Here is a 24,032-nt window from a genome sequence, read left to right as displayed (position 1 = left end):
ATATATGTGTGTGTGTGTGTGTGTGTGTGTGTGTTTGTGTTGCATATATAATGTCAAGTTTATAAAAATTAACAGCATTAAGAAAACTACTATTCAGATGTGAAACGAAATTTCTTGCTTTAGTTGTTTTAGCTTTTTATAATTATAAATTTTATTTGATCTAATCTATAGGCATTTTTAACCCCAAACTTCTTTTTGACAAATCATTTTAAAATATAACAAAAAATTAAAATGAAAAATGTAATGATTTTGTGATAGATAAATATAGATATAAAAATTATCAGAATGAATTAAATTAAGTCAGCTATGTTGCTCATCCCTGCAATCCCATAATCCCATAATCTCAGTACTTACAGTGCCAAGGCCAAAGGATCCTCTCAAATTGGAGCAACATAGGAAGTTTGAAGTTAGTAGAGTTACACCGTGAGACTCTTTCACAAAAGAAAATAGAATAAAACAGAAATTAATCCGATGAAATTTACTTTTCACAAATAACTCTCCATTTCTAAAGATGTGATTTTAGTTTTCAAAATTCGCATGAACCCTGGTCAAGTTTTATTTTTGTAACTGCAAACATATATTCTCAAAAGCAGTAACATATGCATGCATTCATGTAATGATGCCATTCAGCTATTTTTGCTACACTTACTTCTTGTGTATATGTTAAAGTCATAGCATTAGTTGATAAAACACTCAACTAAAGGACCATACGTATTTCATTCATGAACAAACTACACCTGGAACAAGTAAACAATGGAAAGACGTTAAGATGTTTCTAAAGGAAACTTAGAAATTTTCTTAAAATTCTAAAACTTAGAAGTATTCTAAGTGAATTTCTAGGAAATTGATTTGAAGATATATTATTAAATCATTAAATATTTATTTAAAACATGAAACACAGTCCCCCTACAAGGTAAGCATATCTGTAAGTAATGTTATTTTACCTTCTGTTAATAAAGAAATACATACTAGGCACTGCTCTGGAAGAAATTAGTAGAAATTAAAATAATAGAAGGCTCAAAGAGGTAGGTCTTTTCAATGCACACATTGAGAGAATTTTAGTATATTTATATTAAAATTTATTTAAAACATGAAACACAGTCCCCCTACAAGGTAAGCATATCTGTAAGTAATGTTATTTTACCTTCTGTTAATAAAGAAATACATACTAGGCACTGCTCTGGAAGAAATTAGTAAAAATTAAAATAATAGAAGGCTCAAAGAGGTAGGTCTTTTCAATGCACACATTGAGAGAATTTTAGTATATTTATATTAAAAAAAAAAAAAAGCATTTCTCAGGCTGGAAAGATGGTTCAGGGGTTAAGCGCACTGACTGTTCTTACAGAGGAACTAGGTTCGATTTCCCGGCACCCACATGGCAGCTAACAACTGTTTGTAACTCCAGTTCCAGGGGAATCCAGTGTCCTCTTCTGACTCTGCAGGCATTGCACAACATAGGTGCACTTATACACATGCAGGTAATATACCCATATACATAAAATAAAAATAATAAATATTATTAAAAGGCATTTATTTGATTTCAACTGCATTTGATCAAGTTCCTACAGCAATAATTCTGTTGTTAACTTTTTCTTTTTTCTCTAACATCTCAGAACAATATATCAAAACTCATATCGTATCAGCTCTCAAACTGAAATCACAGATCTGTTTGTTCATCCGTCTATAACAGGTCGATAGAATGGAAAACGCACTTCTACATTTTGTTTCTAATTTTATGTGCCTGAGTGTATGTTCCACATTTTTATTACTTATTTATTTGTACTTTAGATGTCTGAGTGTTTTTGCCTGCATGTATGTTATTACATGCACACTGAACTGGAGTTAACAGACAGTGTTAGCTGCTATGTGGATGTTGGGAACCAGACTCTCGTGGTCCTCTGCAAGAGCAGCCAGTGCTCTTAACTGCTGAGCCATCCCTCCAGCCCCCATATGCTTCTGTTTTTAAACAACTCTCCTTTGATTTCAAATTTTGAGTACTCTGTTCAATATTCTTTTTGATTTTCAGTCTCTATTTTCTTCTGTGAATGTGAATTTTACATATCTAACTTATGCAAAATTGTAACGTGTCTGTAAGTTTCCTGAGACTTCAACTTCTCTTTTTGTGTTCTTTCTTTCCCCTTTTCCAAGACTGCAGCCTGAAAGAATCTCAATGCTGTACTGCTCTTTTACTCTCTTCTGAGCCCCTAGTGCCAGTTTACACCTGAGGAGTGGTAAACATTTGAAATGAGCACCATTCACAATGAAATGATCCATGGACATTTGTTATTTGAACCTTTACTCAGAAAATATATTGTGGCTGATAACCGTCCATACCTCCAGTACCAAGGGATCCAACACCTTCTTCCATGGGTATTGTATGATTAGATTGTGATCCTTGTAAATAAATATAGTGCTTTTTAAACTTTTTCTTCTCATGGTCAAATTATGAGGGAGTCTGGCATTAAAATTCTCTTCCATGTGCATCCAGTCTTCTTTCATGGCTTAAACATGAAATAAGTTTTCAGGATTTCTAAGAACTGAACAAGAACATCTTATGTCCTTGACACTTTATGCTCAGTAGATGATGTTTTCTATCTCTCTGTTCTTAATTTCGACGACATAGTTTATGTGGGGCATTCTATCTGAGGATAACCCACAGAACCACATGGTCTTGCTTTCACACAAATTAGGAGCCCAATGAAGAATGCAGAAAATAACATGGAGATCAAGGCAAGTAATACATTAGCTCCGTCACTGGCTATGTGAACTTCCAAAGACACAAACTGAAGAAAAGCCATGAGACTTGCTTGGCCGCTTGCCTCAGGAGATGTGGCAGTATACCCAGAACATTCCAAATGAATTTACATTTGAATTCTGGGCTCTGGAGACAAATGTTTCAAAAGAATTTTCCAATAAATTCTGAAATAGGTTCCTTCTCAGCACATGCTGGAACGTCTATGTTCAACAGAGCACAATAGTAAACAGAGCTGTGTGACACCAACATATGAAATGTTGGCTGAGGGACCTTTTCATTCCCAGTCACAGATAAAAGGGGACACAGTCTACTTTCCATGCCCCCAGGAGAGGGTTGCTAAAGCAGTATGCAGAGAGGAGAAAAATACAGCCAGTTTCTAGTTTTTCAGTTTCAAAGTTGATTTTGGAAGCACATAGTGACACAATAGTTTTAAAGAAAAGTATGTGTGAGTCTCAAAAGACCAGATGCTGAAAGAATCAAAACACAAAGCAAATGCCAAAAGACAGGTACTCGGAAGAATTCCTGAAACATAAGAACTAAATTAACTGTTCCAGTGATTAAAAAAATAGTAGCAGTGATAAACATTACCAGTGAAATCTACCTGATGACTTTATATCCATACTAGTAATAATCAGATATATAGATATTAAAGACACATGTGCAAATATGTGTTAGTAGCATTAAAAATGTAGGAAACATCTTAAAATGAAATGGAGATCTTCTTTAAAGGATAAAAACTCATTCAATTTTATATCTTACAGGGTTTATACTGAGTTCAATATTGTATGACTGTATTAATTCAACTGTGAACCTAAAAATTTACAGCCACCTTTGAAAGAGATGTATCCTTGCTCTGGAATGTGTTACTGAATACGTTAAAGCTATAATGAAATGCTTCTTCTAAAAAAAAAATCTCTCTGGACTGGAAATGAAGTTTCAGTGAGAATCATAATCATGAGTCTTGTGTGAGATGGGGTTGTGGGCTCTCCAAAAGGGAAAGTAGGCGACAGAACTCCCTAAAGTGTGAAGGTCAGAAGCCCCAAAGCAGTTGGGACCATGTCTTCCTTCTGGGGCTGGCCCCTTACAGGACTTCCAGCCACAGACCAACATCAGCTTAGAGAGGGCCCATGGGTGACAGGGCTCTGGAGTTTCTCACAGTCCTGGGGTAGTGTATCAAGAAAGGATTGGCCAATCTGAAGAGTCCATAAAGTACAAATGAAGCAGTTGTAGAGACAGCTGTAGACACCACCAGTAAGACAGGAAACTGGATTTCCAGCACGTAATCATGAGGATTGATAGTGATGACAGACTGGAGGAGAAATTCCAGTATCTTCAAGCATGAGTAGATGCCACACAAGCACTAGGCATTGCCCATAGCACTTGGCTTTGATGCTATGTTAGTTGACTTTTGGCCATCATGACAAAACACCTGAGGTAAACCAGTTAAAAGTCTATTTTGTCTTAGCTTCAGGGGTTCTAGTCCACAGTTGGTTGACTCTATATCTTTTGGGCTTATGGAGAACATAAGATCACAGTAGCACAGCAGAGCAAAGATAGTCACATCACTCCAGATACACACACCCACAGAGAGAGAGAGAGAGAGAGAGAGAGAGAGAGAGAGAGCTGCCTCAAGGGTACACCCCATCTCAGTTCTTCCACTAGGCCTCATCTTTTAAAGATTCCACAGCTCAGTAGCCCCACAAGTAGCAGCCACGACTTAGCCACGAGTGCCTTGGGTGATTGTGTAGTCACCTTTCTGTTGCTCTGGTGAAATGCTGGATATGAACAACTTAAAGGGAACATGATGGAGCCTTTGTTCCGTCATGAAAGGAAGAGTATGAGGGCCATGGCAGCTCACATCACGTAGCCAGAAAGTAGAAAGAGAGAAAAAAATCCAGCACTATCAAGCTTCTTCTCCCTTTTCCTCTCTTATTCCACCTGTATCTAAATAATAATGCCATTCATGATGCAGACTTGGCAAAGAATTGTCCCTATTTTGGAGACTATCTCTTTGTGGCAGAGGTTTTTTGTTTTTTTTTTTTTAATTTTGTGCAACCCCATTTATCAAGTCATAGAATTATTTTCTGTGCTACTGAAGTCATTTCCAGACAGTCCTTACCTGTGCTTATACCTTGAAGCATTTTGCCTGTATTTTCCTCTTGCCGCTTCCAAGTTTTGGGTCTTACATTGAACTATTCTGATTTTATTTTTTACAGGGTGAGAGAAGTGGATCTAGTTTCATTCTTTTACATTTGTAAACCCAGTTTTCCCAGCACCATTTTTTTAAAGGAATATCTTTCTCCAATGTAAATTTTTAACACCTTTGTCAAAACTTAGGGGATTGCAGCTGTGTGAGTTCATTTCCAGGCCCTTCCCTATTCTATCCCACCAGACTGCATGTTGCTTTGTTCTGTGTCTCTTTGTTTCCACTGTCACTTCTTTGTCACTATGGCTCTGTAGCATAGTCTGAGATCAGACATTGTGATCTCTCTGACACTGCTCTCTCTGCTAAGAATTGCTTTGGCTATTTGGATTCTTTTGTGCTTCCATATGAATTTTAGGATTTTTTTCCTAATTCTGTGAAAAATGTCACTGGGATTTTAATGTGGCTTTCACTGGCTCTACAGATCATTTTTAGTGATGGCCATTTCACACTATTAATTGTGCCAATCTGTAAGCATGGGAAGTCTTTGTATCTTCTAGTGTCTACTTCAGCTTCTTCAGTGTTTGAAGTTTAGTCATAGAATATCCTACTATTGAAATACGTACTCACCTGCATTCACTGCTGTTCTATGCAAAATAGATAAGAAACGGAATGAGTGGAGATGCCCATCAACTGATGAATGAATAATGAAAATGTGGTATGTACACACAGTTGAATTTCATTCACTGTAAATAAAAACAAAATTTATGGGATTTACAGATCAGTGCTAGTCTCAGTCCTGGTCGAGCCTGCTGTTTCTAGTGGGTAGCTTTCATGGAAGAGACCAATGCCAGTCAATGTGCTGAGAGTGTGTGATTATTGAGTGCTCAGCCCTAAATAAGACATCTATATCACCCCTTCCAAAGCTCAGGGAATGCTGCAGAAGTTGGGGGCGGGGTGAGTGCTGAAATTCTGTTCAAATACCACTTCTGCAAAATGCTGCCTACAGTTACTCTGTGCCTTCCTTGCTCCTTTTACAAACTTCTTTTTAAACGTATTTTTATTTTATGTGTATGACTGTTTTGCCTGGGGTATGTAAGTGCACTCATGTGTGCAATTCCCACAGAGGCCAGAAGAAGGCATCAGATTTCCCTGGAATTGGAGCTATGAAAGGTTGTTGGTTCTGGGAATTGAATGGGGTCCTTTGGAAGAGCAACCGTTGCTCTTAACTGCTGAGCCATCTCCAGGCCCTCCTTTTACATATTTCTAACATTTAAATTATATACAACTTTATGTGGTTGTATATGACTCCTTACATTTTCCTGTGAGCTATCACAGAATAGAATCCATACTGTTCTGCAGCCTCGAGACCTGGGCTCAAATGCCAATTCCACAGTCAGCTTTGGGAAGCTTCCTCCCTATGTGAAGGATCATGCAAGCACTTCTGACCAGTAGGTCATAGTGCCCATGACAGGAAGTAACTGGAGGAAAGCCAAATAAACATTGACACATGTAATGATTGCCTTTCTATGTTCATTGGTATATACTTTGCATAGTGATCAACACATACAAATTACTTTTTAAGTCTTTGAGGAAAGTAAACCAATGAATAAGCAAAAAGGTAAAGTGCGTGGGATGAAACAAATCCTTGCGAACATGAGAGACAACCTAAGGGTATTTGTAGGGTCACTACAGAGTAAGGGATGGAATTTATATACTCCAAAGTTTGGCCTTGGAGTGCGGAAGGACATTTTACCTGAGCAGGCATGGATAGTTTGAAAACTTTCTTTGGAAAATCAAGCACTTTAACTAGTAACAATTATAAATGTTTTGATTCCTGACCATGTTTCCTGTGGTTGCAATGTATATAATGCATCTATCTACATGGGACTTCCTCTAGATCTTTAAGGGTAAAGGGAAACCTATTTTTAACTTGTTGATAGCATATTATTTTACTTCCTAAATCTAGAGGAATGTAGAAGATATTATAAAGTTCATAGAATATTTTTCAATAAAGTGTCCTTTAAATAATAAAGCAAAATTAATTTTCATAAATATTAAAACATTTCAGTCCTGTAAAGCTATAAGCCAGATTTGAGAAAATACAATGTTATTGTTTTTCTTGAACTGCTTAATGGCTGTTTTCTTGACATTGAGGCATAAATATATTTATACTCTGTGTAGTTAATCCACATTACTTGTTTAAGTAGATTAAAAGCTAGTTTAGAGAAGTACATTTAGTAATAGCCTTCCAGGAATAATAAAATATAGTACATGAGCAGTCAAGGTATCAGAATCATGTGTTAAAAAATAATAGCTAAGAGAAAAAAACATCTAATTAGTAGTATCTAGGAAAAGAGCACTGGGTAAATGAATATGAAACTATATTGTAATTCTATTGTGTTCATATTTAGAATGGGAATCCACTAGGATTAAATGTGTGCTATAAGAGAAAGTTAGAGATGAATGGAAACATAGTTTCCATTAATTTTTCTGATAATGTGAGCGTACCCAGCTAATTTTCCCAAGATCTTGAAGAGGAAGAGGCAGACAGGGGTAAGCTCTTCACCTTCATAAGGTCAGCACCTTCTGCTATCTGGTGTTTAGTAAGTACTTTACTCAGAGAAAAAATAAACAAATGAATAGATAGATAAAAAAGAAGTTTCTTTGATGAGTGGTGACTGGTATATTTGTCTGTAAATATAAGGATTCATATTTAGCATATAGTAAGAATTACATTTGTCTAGGGATCTGAAAGACTCGGAGTTTTCTCTAAGATCTATGGCCTCACCAGCCATGTGTATTTGATTGTGCTTACAGTGCCACACATGAGTTTCCTCCCACTGAGTGGGCTTTAAGTTCAATTAGGTAACTGTTGATCACCCCAAAGATAAAAGTGCCACTTCACTACAGTACTGATAGTTTGCTGTGCTGGTCATTGGTATGGTTTTTAAGCTTTAAAGCTGGGGTTGGACCATTGGTTGTTTTTCTCCCTTAGCAGCTTGCATACTGGGAACCTGCTCATGTAAACTTACAGCAATGGTGACATCATGCACAAGACCCATGCAAACGCAAACAAAAACCAGCTTAGAGCTGGGGAAACGGGAAGGAGGCCCCAACCTCAGCTGAGAAACTATTGGCAGCTGATCACTGCTGGGTGAGGGAGAGCTGGTCTTCTTCAAGGGAGTGAAGCCAAATAGGCTGATCAGGTTCCAGTGAATGAATTCATACCAAGGGACATCAGGTTACACACACTTGACTTGATAGCCCTTAATATATATGACAGAGTGCATAAATCCTGTGGGTGGGCTAGGTGGGGTTGAAGATAAGGAACAATTCTAAATATAATTAAGATATATTGTATGAAATGCACAAAATTTCAATAATATTATACTTTAAAAAAATTTTTTAAATAAAGGATCCAGTTGAAGGACAAAAAAAAAGTTTTCTATTGAAAAAAACTGCCTGTGATGAAAACTCTCTACTTTTCCTGTTAAACAAGCTTGAAGACCATGAGGAAAAGAAAGGTTTAAGCTTTCAAGATGAGCTGCTCTTCTACCTGACTCTACGCTCTCCACCAATTTTCAGTTCTGAATTCATTTCTGAAGGTTTGAAAACAAACTCAAGAGTAGACATGTATCCATTGAGACTATCTTTTTGGACTAGATAAGAGTTAAACTATATAGTTTTGTTGAATATAGTGAATTCTATACATTAGCTTCCTGTCCTAAACCATAATTTTAAAATGACAAAATAACTGCTGGATAGTAGGAATTTTAATCTTTCAAATATTTTAAATGGCTGCCCTTTACACATATCATGACTTAATTTATTATAGCCTAAATAAGCATAGACTGTAAGTTGAATAAATAACCTTTCCCCTTCCTCGTATAACTTATTGGCAGCACACAGAGAAAGACAACATTAGAAGAACCCTAGGTCGTGATTCATTTAAGCTCCCTGAACTATAATCCCAACAGCCAGGAAAGTAAAGCTCTAACTATTCTCTATTCGGTACAGGGAAAAATATTTTCCTGTCTTTTTATATCAATTCTAATAATACCATTTCATTTTTATTCCCTAATAAATTTCAACAGATATTTTCTCAAAGTGTTTAAAAAGCTGTTCGTATCCATGTTATAAAAGTGGTTGATGCTACACATCACATTTTATAATCATAACAATATTTAACATACTTTCTTAGAATTATTAACAGCAAGCTTAATTCAGCTTAATTTGTTGCAACCTAAAGAGTAATTATTAAGCATCTGCTCCAAGGCAGCAGTCATGGATTTTGAAAAGTTATGAGATATATTTGTTCCCTTAACGAGATGATAATATTATTTGTTCCCTTAACGAGATGATAATAATATTGTGGAGAAGATGCTGTCAAATGTTAGTGATGCAGTTGTCTCAAAAATTATGTGGCCACCCAGGGACAATTGCCTGAATATCTCCAACTTTTAGACACTCAATGCATTTCTTTTAATGTGCAATATTTAAATTCATTGCCACATACTATGAAGAATCTGGTAATCACTGTAATAGGAAGAGCAGTTGGTGAGCTCTTTCCCCCAGTTTTCTCATGCCTGTTTTGTGTACATGCTTTCCCCGTTCATGTGCATTCTCACTTCCAAATCTTCTGCCCTTGGTCTACACGACTTTGCTCCTGTCTAGCCATACCAGTTCCCTTCACATCACCACTGAAACACGGTATCTGTGGGTTACAGTTTTATGAAGGATTTCAGATAGGCATGGGACTTCTACAAGACAGGGCAGTCATCCACTTCAACCCAATGCTTCTGTCCTTGGGCTGGCTCACTGTAGTAACCTTTTGCTGTTGTCCACGCTCAATGGCTCTGGTGACTTGGCTGTGTGTTCTCTGATCCCTTCTTTCCTCTTCTCCAGCTCTTCCAGTCTCTCCACTCTCTTTTACATGGGATTCAAATAATCTCTACTTCTACCTTTTATAATAATTTTGAAGGCCAAGTTGGTATTCCGTATTAGCTGTTCTGGTGAATAGTCTCTGTTGTGCCCAAGAGCCCATCAAATTGTGTTCCTAAAATAATCATCAGTCATCAGTCACCCCATACATGAAAAAGTCACCTTCCCAGGATGGAAAAGTGCTTGTAGCTCTTGCTCTGAGGGTTTCAGATGATAGTTGTGGTGGTTTGCATGAGAATGTCCCCCACAGGCTTCAAGTATTTGGACATTTTTGTCCCCAGTTGGTGGCACTGTTTTGGGAGGTCTTAGAAGGTGTGGTTTTGCTGGAGGAAGCATGTCACTGGGGCGAGCTCAGAGAGTTCTTAAGCCTTGCCGGATGTCCAGTCAGTCTCTGCTTCCTGTGCCTGCTTGAAAATATGAACCTCTGTTTCTGCTCCTACCTCTGCCACCTCTGCCACTATGCCTCCCCACCATGATGGATTTTTACCCCTTTGGAACCATAAACTCAAATAAACTCTTCCCTCTATAAGTTGCTTTGGTCAGTGTTTCTATCACAGCAACAGAAAAGTAACTAATACAATACTATTAATGGGACAGTGAGAGTCATAGAAGGAGCTCTCTGCATGTTGGACTTGTCAATCAGTCTTTAAGGAAGAGAATAGAAACTGGGCCAGATCAAAGGGCCATTTATTAAATGAAAGCCAATATGAAGACTTACCTTTATATACCAGACTACAACTGAAGAGGGTTGAGATGTACCTGATTTATGTGGAGTAGGACAGCAAAGTTACTTCATTAGGATTGACACACAGTAAAGCTGGGCAAGGTCTGACGTCTGGTTTGTAATGAACAAGAGAAGACGAAACAAGCTGAAATGTGGAGAAATAGAAAACAAAGGAGAAGCATCGTACACTATTTTAGAAGAGGTGTGATGTGGTAAAATATTTATTTGGCACTTCATCTGGTGACAAAACAGACATACGCTAATTGAACAAAAATCTGGAGATTAAGAAACCACTGTTCTTGCAATGGCAATAATTGTGAGGAAGTGCTGAAGAAATGCATTGACCTGGTAGATCTGGAAAAGAGACAAGTGTTGAGTATTGATAAATAAAGCAGAAGAGCCACCAGGCTTAGGATCAAGGCTGCCATGTGGCAACACTACTCCACAAGTAAACAGTGACCAGCTAGGCAAGTGGATGGAGAGGAGTCACTGACCAACTCCACACTATGGGAACATGCCAGGAGCCATGAAGAATGCTAAGTACCTCAGCACAGATGACTAACTGAAACCAACCTTTCCTCTCAAGACATCCCTGTGCACCTCTTAAGACTTGTGTATCACCATTTGCTAATATACATAGAAACTTTTACATTATTAAATTTTAATAAGAATGATATTGACATTCATTTTAATGGTATTCTTAGTACTAATATAATAATAATACTTTAGAAACATTGTTTTATATAACACAAGTAATGTATGTTTAAAAGGAATAAAAGGTACCTAGGTGTGGTGAGCTTACCTGTAATCCCAACACTTAGCAGGTAGAGATAGAAGTATCATGAGTTCAAGGGAAGGCAAGGCAAAAAAAGACTGCAAGATTAAAAATAACCACAGTCCATCATCTAAAACTATGCCCTGCAAGCACCCTATGGCTAAATGCACTACATTTTTGTGTATTTACTGGTTTGCTTTTGAGACAGGGTCTCACTATGTAGCCCAGACTTTATTCATACTCCCAATTCTCCACCTTCACCCTCTCTATTGCTGGGATACAGGTGTGTGCTACCATGCCTTGCAAATAAACTATATTTTTAATGTATTAGCATACATCAAGGTCAGTTTTACCTTATTAATTCAAATCATAGCTTCCACAAAAGCTTTTTAAAAAGAACAAGGCCACTAAGCTTTCTATATTTTGTTTTCCCTCGTTTAAACTAATAAATTTAAAAAAACTATCAACATTGCCAGGATAGGAAGGGTTAAAATAAAGACAATGGTCAAACAAAGCAAAGTTCTTACATGGAGTCCCACTGACAGAAATGGTCCAGGTCTTGTGATTCTATTCATTTAGGCCCATGGTGTTAGCCTTCTCGGAACTTGGCGTGTGCAGACTATTTATACTTCATAAAGCTAGGCACCGAGCATCTGAAGCTGAAGAAGTCTTACCTCTGAAATTGACACTGACCCCAAGATTTGTACAATTTTTGTTCTTCGAGGCCTAGTTTTTGAAAGGGTGTTTTTCTTTCTGTCACTTAGGATAGCCAGGAATGAAAAAAAAAAAATGTAACAAAATACATTATTTGAAACCAAAGACAAGAGAAACACTCTGAGATGTCATTTATTTTCTTTAGCAACCTTAGCCACAGAAAATGCAACAAATCCTATAGGGAGTCATTCTTTACAGCGGGGAACCATTTTCTGCCTGTAAATGACCATATATTTCTAGAGAGGAGACGATGGCTTGCTATTATCTCCTTAGGATTAGAAACATTGCTAGAAGCAATGTTTTAGCTCTGTCAAAGTTTGTAATGGTTTTGATGCATAGCAGTTTAGCCTCGCTTTTGTAGTCTTGCTTCTGACACCAAAATGTACTCTTTATTTTCAAAAGTTGTATATACTCGCACTTCTCCTTGGGAAGTCAGCTGTGTAGGAAGAAAGAATGAGCAACACAGAAAAGTCACATGGGGTTTTGGAAATGAGTTCTTGTGAATATTTGTTGTTTTCAGTGTGTTGATCTTGGGAAGGTCGTATAATCTCCCCCTACTTGCCAGTTCCTTCTCATTTAACCAGGCCCTGACTTATATAGAATACTAGTAACAAATCAAGCCAGAAATGATTTTCTAAGCACAAAGTGGAAAAGACTCTACATTAAGCAGAGTTATCTGCCTGTTAGAGGTCAGCTGCCCAGTAGCCGTTTACTGAGGTTTCATAGAGAACTTTTGAAGATGGATTCTTACTGACTCAGGAACAAAACTAAAGAGTGTACACCTCTGATGTTTTTGGTTTCCATAAATGTTTGGAAGGAATTTTGAATGAAAAGTATGGAGTAAATCACTTCAAGGACAAACAGTTTCACATTCAAAGACAGATAAAATAATTAAAATAATCACATATAACTGTACAAGAAGATTTACCCATGCTTTAATTGTGAAAAACCAGAGGCCGTGTTCATCTTTTTCTCCCTCCCTCCCTTTTTACCTTCCTATCTCCTTCCCTCCCTCCTTCCCTACCTCCATCCCTCTCTCCCTACCTTCCACTCTATTTTGTGTGTGTGTGTGTGTGTGTATGTGTGTGTGTGTGTATGTGTGTGTGGTGTATGTCTGCAGGTGCCCACAGAGGCCAGAGGCATCAGATCACCCTGAAGTTGAAGTTACAGGAGGTTGTGAGGCATACCAAACTTAAGTCCTGTACAATAACAATACAGGCTGTTAACCTCTGAGCCATCTCTCCAGTCTCCCATCCCCTTTAAGGACCTGGTGACTCTGGCTTTTGAACTAGTGAGTGTGTATTCATGGTTGGAAGAGGACACCAATCCTAGCACATATTCAGGACAGGAAAGGAAAAGGAAAAGCAAGCAATTATGAATTTGTCATTAAAGTTTCCTAAATTTGATGAGCCAAGGAAATGATGAGAGACATCTTCAGAATCTGAAAATAAGGTGCTCACCTCTAAGGTAAATTTAGCTGCTTTTTCCCAAGTTTTACGACTTCTGGTAAAACTTTATAATTTCACTTTGCCACTTATAGGCAGCACCACTATTTTGAATTATACGAGATACATTTATAAGTTAAAAATGGACCCCAGTTGGTTATTTATACATTCTAAAAGGAGATCAAAATTAGGCTTGCAAAAGAGATTTTCTATTCTAGCTGTATGTTCTTAAAAAGCAACATACATCTATTGAGCACCTATTAGATGCCTACTACTGCTATACTTGGCACTGCTGAAGAAAAAATAAGCTATAATAGGTCCCTTTCCCCAAAAGTTTTCATTTAAATCAAGAGAACGGATGGAAACACACCATCAAAGGCTAAGAGTAAAACCAGGAGTTCAGTGGCTGAGCAGTCCTGGCTTCCTCTGAGGCCCGTCCGCATGAAAGTCCAGGGATTACCCCAGCCCTGCTGCAACTGAATCTGTATGGTAGGGAGATCTCAGGGTAACTCACGTGCACAATAAACTTGTAGAAGCACTGACAAGCAGAGCACTGCAAACCTGCCATGTAGTCAGTAATGATCAAGCTGTAAACGTGCGCATCCGTGGGAAAGAAGGACTCCTGCAAAGGAAATGTGCTCAGAAAGCCACGTTAGCCATCCCGGCAGAGACAGCCATGCATTCCTAGTGCTACTGGAGCACAAACGTTTTTAATTTAGTTTGTTATTTATAGAATTCCAAAAGATAAAAATGACTTTGAAGAGGAAAATACCTATAGTCTGACATCTGTTTACAGGAGCTAGAGAGTTTGATGGCTCAGTGGTTAAGAGCACTGGCTGCTCTTGCAGAGGACCCAGATTCGGTTCCCAGTACCCACATAGTGGCTAACAACCATCCATAATTTCACTTTCAGGGGATCTGACACCCTCTTCTGACTTCGTGAGCATTGCACAACACAGGTGCACTTACATATAGGCAGTCAAAACACTCATATACATAAAATAAAAATAAATAAGTCCAAAAGAATTTTAGATCTGTTTACTTTTGTTTACAAGGCTAAGCAGCTAACATCTAGTGGCTCAGCGCTATTAGGGATTTGTGATTTGATGATTAAGATTCTTGTCTTCAAGAACCCAGTGTTGTGGTGCATGTAGTTAAGGCTAGCACTCCGGAAACTGAGGCAAAATAAGGAGTTTGAGGCCAGCTTGGACAACATAATGAGATACAGACAGAAAGAAATAAGAAAGAAAAGCAAAGAAACAAAGAGAGGAAGGGAGGGAGGGAGGGAGGGAGGGAAGAGAGCAAGAAAGAGGAAAAAGAAAAGAGGAGAAAAATTTAGAAAACAAGACCTTTGTCTCCTCATCCAACTATATCTCTAGGGTATTTCAACAAAACGAGATATATCAGTTGGGTGAGATTTTGGTCAAAGGAAATTTCAGTTTGTATTAGAGCACAGACACAAAGCAAGTGACTAAAGCCTGTAGTGAGTCATATAATATCAAAGTATTTTCATATTTTGCAATCACTGAAGCCAACAGCAGATAATTTCTGTGCTTAGTAAGGATAAGCTTAGAATCAGTTTTTAAATGGCACCTGACAATGGTGTAGAATTACAATCTTAGCTTTCTATCACTGGGCCAAGGAGACACCTAAAAGGATTCTTAGTGATTACTAAATTGCTCTTCACAGAAATGATTACAATTGTCCTGTATTGTGCAATTAGGTTGATGTATAATTATGACACATTACCATCATATTACTATTCTTATCCATGCATTCTTTGTTCTTTTGATCCCTTAAAGAATCAATGACGTTTTTCTATTCCTTGAAGCTAAAATAGATTTCATTTACATTAATGACAATTTTGATTAGTTAATGGAAAATAATTCTGTGCAAGTTCCTATACTGAATTAGCCTTCACAATTTGTTCATATGACTTGTTACAATCCCTCATTTGATATCAGCGTTTGTGGTATGAAATGTGGTTCAAAAGAAGAAAAGTGATCTTGCTTCTTCTGTTCTAAATCCTTTCTAGTGCGAGTCACATTTTGTCATTGAAGAATGATTTTTCTCCTTCTTTGTGGGCTTTAATTCTCAATAGTGATGAAATCTCATCATAAATTGGAAGAGGAAAATCAGTGGTAATTATAAAACAAACATAAAATACACTCAATTCCCAGCAGATTTGTATTAGTGGGAATATAAATTTGTGAGAACACTACAAGGCATTTGCTTCCATCAAAGTGCTTGCCTTCCTTAGCCTGGTGCTGTGGGATACAGGTTAAGAGACCTCGAGAAGTTCAGGACATAAAAGACCAAGGCATTCTCAGATGAGAACTTTTGCTCGAGTTGTTGTTTCATTTACTATTGATTTTTAATGACCATCTTTACCCATAAACTATAAGGTAGTTTTAAGTATAAAGATTGGAGCATAAGCATATGTGTATATAGATTTAAAAATATGAAATACATAAAATAATACATAACTCTTTTAATCACTGAAAATATCAAAAATTAAAAGTTTTAACTCCAGAATGCTAAGTTTCTGGTTTGTCATATACCACAATGAGATATTTTTGTTAAAAATAATTCATGTTGGGGCTGGAGAGATGGCTCAGCACTTAAGAGCACTGGCTGCTCTTCCAGAGGACCTGGGTTCGATGCCCAGCACCCACATGGCAGCTCACAACTGTCCCTAACTCCTGTTCCAGGGGATTCAACACCCTCTTCTGGCCTTCACAGGCTTTGCATGACATGGGTGCACTTAAATTCACATAGACAAGACACTCATACACATAAAAATAAATAAATAAATTTTAAAATAATACATGTTACAAAAACATTATTGAATTTTATTATCCATTATAGCTGTCTGGAAATTTGAAACACATCAAAAATGGCATTATATGTTACAGTAACCTTGATCAGGTGTCTGTGGAGGCCCATTAGGGAATGCCTAGGGTAGAGGCCTAGCATTCCAAGCTATCTTAAAACACAGAAGAGTTAATCCAGTCAAGCAGACCAAATACCTGGCTATGAAACCATCCCTCAGGAAGGCAGATCCAATTTAAGCCATGCTAAAGAGATAAGGTGAATACTTAACCTTAAGGCAAGTATAGGTTTCCTTCCTAGAATTACTGCCCCCTAGCGGATTTCCTCCTAGTTGCAGTGAGGTTCTGTTTGATCTGTTCAGCTGGGTCCTGAGTCTCAAAGTATAACTTTCCCTTTTTTTTTCCTTCTGTCCCCCATCCCCCACTTTTGTTTTTCAGTGCTGGCCAGAGCTTAAGTATACTTTTTTTCTGATACTGTGCCTTACTCTCTCTAAATTTTTTTTTAATGACATTATAAAAACAAGTAGTTTCTCTTTTCTCAAGTAGATGCTCCAATATTTATTTCATCATATCCCTATGGCCTTAGTTATAATTAAGTGAAAATCAAACTATTCTATTGTTTTGTCCTGTGCACAAAGGAATTAATATCCTCTCTTTTCAGGGTGGAGTGGCCAGTTTTGTGGGACAGGCTTACACAGACTCATGATGATGTGGATGGTCTGCCAGGTGTGATAGCATGTACTTGTAATGCCAGCACTCAGGTATCTATCCGGGATTACATAGACAGTTTGAAGGACTGGAGTTTAGCTCAATGGTAGAGCACTTGTCTAACATGCACAAACCCATGAGTTTAATTCTCAGCATCACAGAAACAAGAATAGGGAGTTTGAGACCAGCATGGGCTACATAGTAAGATTTTTGCCTCAAAAAACAAGCAAGATAAAATAAGGAAAGCTTCAAATAATTCAGGAATGTTTAAGTCATATTCTAAAATGAATAAATTGGGTAATGTAAATTTTATACAAATGGAACAAAATTTAAAAATCAAAAAGGAAATACAAATAATTTCAACAACCTTCTGCTTTGAAGTGAGGATCAAGCTAAGAAGAATTAAGAAGTGTCTTTGTGTTCATAATTTTTACTCAGGAATCATAGGCAACATTTTTTCATATACAATTTTTTTGTAGGTGAAAATGTGAACTATCACAGAACCTCTGTTCTCTGAAGCAGCGTTACTAAAGATTTCTGCAGCAATGAGTAAGGAAAGGCATTCTGAAGACAAAGAATATCCACTTGGAGCCACAGAGCTTTACAAAGCTCAGGGCATGTTCTCAGCAAAACTACCTCTATGGGGGCTGCATAGATGGCTCAGCAGTTAAGAGAACCTGCTGTTTTTCCAGAGAATCCAGGTTTAGTTCCCCGTACCCACATGGCATATCACACCCACCTGTAGCTCCAGTTCCAGGGTATCGTATGCCCTCTTCTGGCCTCCCCAGGCTACTACGCATATTGGTACACATAAATTCACATGGGTTCACACACATACACATAAATAAAATATAAATTTTTTCTTTCAATATATATTTTTATTGAATTTTTGTGCACTTCATACAATACATCTTAAACATATTTAGATCCCCTCCTCTATCTGCACCCCTTCATAGCCCACACCCCAGGATTTCATGCATTCTATCATATATGTTAAAACCTATCATGTCAAGTTTGTGTCCTCAAATGTCCCTCCATGTGAGTTCATTCACTGGAGCCCTGTCAACCTTTTTTTATAACTATTATATGTAACAGAATTTTGATATAATTATTCTTTTGGCTAAATGCTTTATTTGTAAATACATTTAACTACGTGAGAACAAGAGGTGATCTGTGATGCCATGTTGTCTTACAGGGCGGTTTTTACATTAACTTTTCCTGGGAAGATGTGAACAACTGTCTATTGTAGGTAGCTAGTCGGATTTAGCTGGTTTAGAAGTCACTGAGCATGAATCCCTCCCTCATATTCAGCTTTGGACCACAATTCCTGTGTCTCTGGTAACACATTATTTTTAAAGAACAGAAAGTATCACAATCGCCTTTCTCAGATTTTGAAATACCTTTGGAAGGAAGAAGAAAGCATCACATGTGCCTAGCCTGAAGATGTTTCTGCAGACAAGACCTCATGTAGTCCAGGCTGGCTTCAAACTCATTACATAGCCAAGTGCTGGGATTATAGTGTGCATCACCACACCCATGTTTATGCTGAAAATTAAACCTAAGACATCGTGCGGGCTACATAAGCACTCTACCAACTGAGCTACATTCCCAGCCTTTCCTTAAGCTCTGAAATCCATGCAAAGGAGGAAGGTGAAGGTGGTAGAGCGTTGTTGAGGCCATTAAGGGAAGGATATTTTCTATTTGTAAAACACAGCTATTATAAAGAGTATTTTTAACGTGTTCTTTATTTTTAATTGACTCTGTTACATGATTTTTGGTGAAAAGAATGGGTCTGAACTGTACTTATGACCCTGAGAGGAAACAAGACATTCTAAGATGCCCAAAAGGTTATAGAATTACAAAGATATTATTTTTCCCTCCCTTAAAAGCTCTGTTCCAAGCTGGGTGTGGAGGTGCACACCTTTAATTCCAGCACTCCAGTGGCAGATGCTGGCAGATCTCTGAGGTCAGCAGGGTCTTCACAGAAAATTCCAGGCCAGCTGGGGCTACAGGGAGACCCTGTCTCAAAAAGACAAAAAAGAAGAGGTAGGAACAAGATATCTTTAATGAGATATGTACCTATATGCCAGAACACTCTCCTTCAGGGGATGCAGTTGCTCAGACAGCCAGACAATGCTAACTAAGCCTTCCTACTTTCTAAGTCAGAAAATGTAACTTTTCTTCTTTTTTTTTTCTTCTTTATTTATTTTGTTCAGAATCCTAAACCTGCTTTCTATTTGAAGATCACCATAATTCCCATACATGGAAAGGAGGACACACAAATAAGCTACTTAGTTCTGATCAGATGGCTAATATGTTATTTAATTTTAACCCTTTACCAACCAATTATACTGAGAAGTTTTTACCCAGAGTACATGTAAAACACATGGTTATCAATGGCTGTGCACTTTAACAAGCCCAGAAATCAGATTGTAACACTGTATGCATATGAGCCAGTAACCAAAAATTTAAATGCTCTTTTGAAGTTAACAGTGAGTACATTTTTAAAAGATTGGCTTGGTGCTACAGATATAGCTCAATGGAAGAACATATGTCTAATATGGGTTCTAGGTTAAATTCCAGTCTAAATAACTACATAAAGTAACTTGCATCCATCTGGATTCATTCAAGAATTTTCTTTTTAATTTTATTCATAATAAATTCATGTGACAGCCTACTTAGAGGCATCTTTAACTCCCAGGTATTCACCAGCTAATATCTGAATTACTAGTGAAGCATTTAAAGACTACATCATCGATTTTATGATCTGGATTCTTCCAACTCTCCTGAGCAAATATATTTTTTTTAACTAAGACAACTTTGTGCTTTCTGTCTCTGTATATTGAGGATGTCTCTCCTTTCAAGCCACAGCACTTATAGCAAAAGAAGAGTAGGTATATACTCTCAAAAGTAAGCCTGTTATTGTCTAAGTTGTCTAAATATTTTACAAAGTAGCGTTGCCACAGTCTAACGCTTCCCTTTCACACACTGGCACTCACTGGTGCTTCAAGCCAGAGGACGCTGCAGTATCTGGGACAAGGCGAAAATACGTTGGGTCTTACTTGAACACTTAAAACTTCTGGGTATCTCTCTTTGAAATGAGAATGATAAGTCACTGCTTTTTTTTTAATTCATTGCATTTTTATGAAGGAAAAAAATTATAGGAAGGATTTAATAAATTACAAAAGAGCAAAGAAAGGTATATGCTTACTCAGATATTTGACTTTCATCATACTGCACTATAGTAAATAAAGTTGTACTTGTAAGCACTGTACAAAGGAGGAAGAACAACTGGAATGTGGCTCAGGGAGTGCTCACAGGCACAGAAGGCATCAAGGAATGCAGTGAGGATAGACTCCGGACCTGAATCCCCTCCAGGGCTGCCTCTACTATGCCAGGATACCTTTCTTAAATGGGGATTTTGGTAGAATTTATCATCCATATGATCAGCCTTCACTTTTGAAACAGAAAAAGCCTGAAACTTTGTGATCTAACCTCTAGGTCTAAATTGTGAGTGGGTAAGTTAAATAAACGTGATAGCCTACATTATCGACTTATGAGTGTTGTTTATCTATTAAATAAAACTATTACCAAGCACCACTGTACAAGTTTCCACATGCTACCATGATGATCAGTTCCAGACCTCTCCACCAAGTGAGAATGAATTTTAAGATTCATGTTAATTTAATCATTTCTCCTTTACAGAGACCAACAACAAGGCCACTGGTTGGCATCCTTTTGATTCAGCATTTAAAATAGCTCTTAATAATAGCAAAGCTCTCGTCACCATGTTCAGAGGCACAGGCATACTGATGGCTTCCATTCCAGTCATTTGCACACAGCATCTCTACCACAGAGCAGTGAATCCCCTGCACAGTCTGATTTGATGGATGGAGGAACACGTGTATGTCCTGGGGCCATCTGGGCTAAGTTTCCCTTTCAGAAAATAAGGATAAGCACTCTAAGCACAATTAAACTAGCCATACAAGTAGCTTTGCATTTTCTACTTTCACACATATAAAACAACATTTTTTTTTTTCATATAGGAAGTTAGTAGGAGAAAAGGACAGTTGTTTGCTTTGTCATTTTCCTCCAGAAGCCTGAGTTTCTATCTATCTTTTTGGTATATTATGTGGCATTATCTTGCCTATTCTAATTAGGATAGAGATTTTTAGATGTTTATTTATTTTTATTTTTTTATGTATGTGTTTTACCTGCATGTATGTAAGTGCACCTGTGTTATGCAATGCCAGTGGAGGCCAGAAAAAGGCTTTGGAGCCCTTGGAAATGGAGTCAGAGACAGTTGTTAGACACCGTGTGAGTTCTGAAGATTGAACCTGGGTCTTCTGCAAGAGCAGTCAGTGCTCTTAACCACTGAGCCATCTCTCTAACCCTAATTAGGATATAGTTTTAAATTGTTCCCTTTCTGTGGATTTTGTATGGCATCATGCAATGTTATGATAGTAAGAGATGGTAGTTAATGGCAGTCAGTGGAGAAACACTCACTTTCCCAAGGAAGTATTAGAAATACTGGACCCCTGTGACTAAAGGTGTGCTCTGGGGTCCATGCCTGCTCTTCTCTTTTGGCCAAATCTTTGTACTACTCTGGATCTGGGTTCAAATGAGATGATAAGTTGGCCTGGTAGGTCTCTTTCACATTTAAACTTGAAAACCTACAAAATATTAAAGGATATGCTCTACAAATAATGGGCAATACAAAGTTATTGAGCTCAGAGTGTTAATGTTAAACATAATACAGAATAGACAAAGAAGCTATGGCTAGAGACTTCTGGATCAAAAAGTCTAATCTCGTACATGAGTTGTCTAGGGATACCGTGACAAAATATTACAGGTTGGATGACTTAAACAATAGAAATGTGTTTTTCAACGTTGTGGAGGTTTGAAGTCCAAGGGGAAGATTTGGTCAAGGCCGGCTTGTGGTGAAGCTTCTCTTCCTGGTCTCAGATGGCAGTTATCTCACTGTGCCCTCACAGTGCTCTCTTTGTGCTGATAAAGGGACCCCTGTGTCTCTTCCTCACCTCATAAGGACACTAGAGACATGGAGTTTCCCTTTAAAGTCTCTACCACCAAATATCATGGTGAGGGCTTGCAGCTTGAATGTATGAATTGCATAGGAACACAGTCAGTCCAGCAACTCTCTCTCTCCACACACAGACTTGACTTGGAGCTTGAAGAAAATGATAGTTATACACTCCAGAAAAATTGTAAGGTCCAAGTAGAATAGAAAACTGCAATGCACTGTTAACTATTAAATATTAAGGAAAGTATGCTGTAGTATGATTGTATCACTTAATATGATTTCATGATCTAATATGCTTAAGAAAACTAGTGTTGAGAATACTAAGTGCCTTTGAAAAGTGTCAGTAAAATCTGTGGACAGAAATAGTCAAAATAGAAGGCACTGAAAATAAAATAAGAATATCAGCTATGACTACTGATTTTCATCATCATATAGATCTAAACGTGCAAATCTGTCCTTGATTTACTTCTTCTGTGAATGTGAGCAAGTTTTAATACTGCTTCTTAATACGCAGTTTTCAGACATTTTAAAATTGTTTATTCATTTATTTTTACATTATGTGTATGATTGTTTTGCCTGCATATAAGTACACCTATGGCACACAGAGGCCAGAAGAGGGTGTCAGGTCCCTCAGGAACTAGAGTTATGGACAATTGCTAGCAGCTAGGGTGCTGGGAAGTGAACCCAGGTCTTCTGTAAGAGGTCAGGGTTCTTAACCACTAAGCCGTCTCATCAGCCCCAGTTTTCTCACTTTTAAAGTAAGAATTTTGTTGCTCCTAAAAAAGTGATAGCATTGAAGCCTAAGAGTAATTAGTAACCTATTATATATTAAATTATATATTAACAGAAACAACGCATATGTAGAAAGTGGAAAAGTTATATCGATAGGAATTGGGAGTTACCTTTAACAGAAAAGAGTAGTAGGCTTATGTTAGACAGAAAAGTAATGATATGTCTGAAAAGATAGCACGGAGCTAACATAATAGAGATTACCATAGCCAGATTCTACTGCATAACAAATTGCTCAAAAACCCAGTGGCCTTGAAAATTGTGTTTGGGCTTAAGTACACTGGGAGCAGTGGTACAGCTGTGCCTCCAGATGTGGGTGCTTCTGGGCTTGACTGAGTTCTACTTCTCTCTTAATCCCCTAAACCAGAAATCGAGTTGGAACCGCTCTCTCAGTATGGCAGCCCATCTCTTCCAGAGTAGAAGGCCTCAGAGAAAGCAAGGCAGAGGCGGCAAGTCTCTTATAATCTTGCCACTGAAGCCTCAAGTGGTCATTTCTGCCATGTTCTAGTAAAGAAGGGGTCCTTAAGCTCAACACACATTCAAGGAAAAGAACTGACCTCTGTATTTTGAAGACTTTCAAATAGTTGTTGGTCATATTCCAAAACCAATGCAAAAATTCAGCTGCAATTCATTCCTAAAACCAGGAGTGTCATCAGCAGAGAGTTCTCTGCTTTTCTGTAACCCACCTACTTGGTGCTTCCAACAATATATTAGAAAAAAAAATGCCTCAAATCTTGACTTTGTTTTGTTTTGTGGGCCTAAGAGCAACCAATAGACACAGAAAATAATGGCTAGACTTGGGGTCAGAATGATCATTTCTGGAGTTAATCACATAACAATAATGAGTGAAAACCTAAAGACATTGAAAAACATGAAAAAAATTAATTAAGGAAGAAAAAATGAGCTCATATATACTATTTATAGGGATTAAAAGAAAGGGGGGTTATTATAAAAGATGAGAAAACAAAGAAGGGCTTACAGCATCAAATATACAGAAATCAAGGGCAGTGAAGCCATTTATCACCAGCACATTGACACATATTCAAGTGTCAAGAGGTCAGAACAGATCCTTTAATGTAATACATTTCTGGTGGGGGGTTTTGTTGTTGGTGTTGTTTAGTTCTATTTTCCTATGATGGTAAACAGAAGTGAGAGGATAGATA

Source organism: Nannospalax galili, unplaced genomic scaffold, assembly GCF_000622305.1.
Source record: "Nannospalax galili isolate Female #2095 unplaced genomic scaffold, S.galili_v1.0 scaffold441, whole genome shotgun sequence".
NCBI classification, from domain to species: Eukaryota; Metazoa; Chordata; class Mammalia; order Rodentia; family Spalacidae; genus Nannospalax; species Nannospalax galili.
This window is presented reverse-complemented; position numbering follows the sequence as displayed.